The sequence below is a fragment of the Camelina sativa genome, chromosome 6, assembly GCF_000633955.1.
Source record: "Camelina sativa cultivar DH55 chromosome 6, Cs, whole genome shotgun sequence".
NCBI lineage: Eukaryota > Viridiplantae > Streptophyta > Magnoliopsida > Brassicales > Brassicaceae > Camelina > Camelina sativa.
This window is the reverse complement of record NC_025690.1, coordinates 12,996,810-12,999,139: the sequence shown is the minus strand read 5'-3', so window position 1 is coordinate 12,999,139 and position 2,330 is coordinate 12,996,810.

Sequence of the window (2,330 nt, the reverse complement as noted above, 5' to 3'; positions counted from 1 at the left end):
CTTCTCGGCAAATGACCATATGAACCCAAATGAGTCTAAAAGCTTAGCTTTGATTCCTCGGTGAGCTTCCACTTGGGTGATATTTCTTAGTTCTACCAATTTGGCCTTCGTAGCTGCCGCTAAAGACGAGTTAACATCAACAATGTCCAACTCAATTAGTGTCTCAGGAGTGGTAAACCCAAAAGAAGCATGAACATCAGCATTAACGTTCAAAATAAGTTTAATTTTTAAAACACAAATAAGCTAAACCTTATTTAACAAAAATAGCTAGGATTGATAAAGAAATTAAACTACTTGAACTTCTTACAAAATTTCATTCATATGTTCCAGGTGAAAATAACCAACCAGCAAACCCAATTATGTGAGAAGAGATGGATAAGAAAGGAGGAAGCAACAAAAAAAAATTATAATTTTTTCTTGGATTACTTACCACACTTAGTCTGCCACTTACGGATGGATGAGCATCAAATACTTGGAAATTGTTTTTTTTTTTTTTGACGATACTTGGAAATTGTTTTTGTTATAAAAAAAAATTAGCTTTTTTATTCTCAACAAAGCCTGTAGAAGAAACATAAATGGGAGAATGTCAATTTATGAAAAGATATAGGAAATTGGATGAAAAATATATAAAAATCACGAATGTTCTCCAAATCATATAAGTAAGCCGCACATGCTTACAACATTTTCTTTTGCACATTAGAGAGATTATTTCATGTCCCTCAAAGTTTTGATTATGGATCCACCATGTTACTTCCAATCCTAGGGCGGGAAACAACTCTATCTTCTCGACAAATGACCACATTAACCCAAATGGATCAAAAACCTTAGGTTTGATTCCTTGGTTAGCGGATCCAATGGATAAGACTTATAATTTTCATATCAAAATAACTGAACAATAATAAAACATAATTAGCAAAAATAAAATAAATGAAGATAAATATATTTCATATTTGAAAGACTAAAATTATCTTAAATATTTTTTTTTTCATTTATTGTAATTTAATACGTAATATTTCTACTGCATGTCCAACCTAAGTTAGTTTAACTATACTAACATTATCACAAATTAAATGAAAATTCATATAAGTTCATTATTTTTCTTCAAGTATTTTTTATGTTATCTTGAAAATTATAAGGAATAAAAAAAGAAAAATCAGAGATAGAATTAATAATCCCAAAAACTAAAAGAAGAATTTATGCATAATACTAAAATACACTTTAAGTTATGTAATTAAAATATTTTCATATTTTAACTATCTCCTAATATTTTAATAAAACTAAACCTTTTGTTGTCAAGTGAATTTAAAAAAATTAAAAACAAACTTAAATTTTATTTACTCCTAAATGATAGTTTTTAGTTTTTACTTACAACAAAAATTTAATATATATATTTTTTGTTAAGTTTAGTTTTGTTTTGAAAAATAAGAGAATAAACAAATCAAATGAATGTTTCCCACAAAATTAGGTTAGTGATTTAATAAATTTTAAAATACTTTTAATGTTTTCTAATGAATATATAAACAAATTTCTTTTTCATTTTTTTTACTTATACTGGTTTTCTTTTTAAAATAGATTAAGAATGTTTACATAATTCTTTTTAAAATACTTTTAATAAAGTTAGTATCAATAACTGTCAATATTTTATTAATACAAACTGGCATGTAATACAATTTTGTGAATAGCTAATATAAAAACAAAGTTTTATATATTTGATAATCAAGTTTTATATAATAAGATAGATTTGTGGTTACCTGATCGTATTCGTACGGAACCGAAAGAAACGTAAATCAATGTGTGACTTCCTGGTTAGGCCCCGGCTACACAATCTCCAATTCCCATAGTCCATAGTTGGCTTTCTTTTCTTGTTTTTTTTTTTTGGTAAACAGTCCATAGTTAGCTAATAAGTGATATTACTTCATTATTACAAAGACAATTAAGTAACGAGATCGAGTAGGAACGGTGTCGTTTTCTGCTAGCATGGCTAAGGCAATAATTGTCGTTGAAAATAAATATTATTAACCGTGATTAGCTGCCTAACTAATCTGAAATATAAGATTAGATAAGAAAGATTTATAATAAAATACTATCAGTTACATAGAACTTTTAATCATTTTTATTAGGAAAGTATATCCAAAACCAAGTTTAGACTGACTAAAGAAACACCTTCAAAGGCTGAAAAAAAACAAACATATATAAAAATGAAAACAGAAAGCTACTGAGATGCTCCACACGCTGATAGAGATCTTCACCTGCTCATCAAGTTTATCATTTGAGAGCGATTTATTGTTTTGACATATATATATATATATATATATATATTTTTTTTTTTT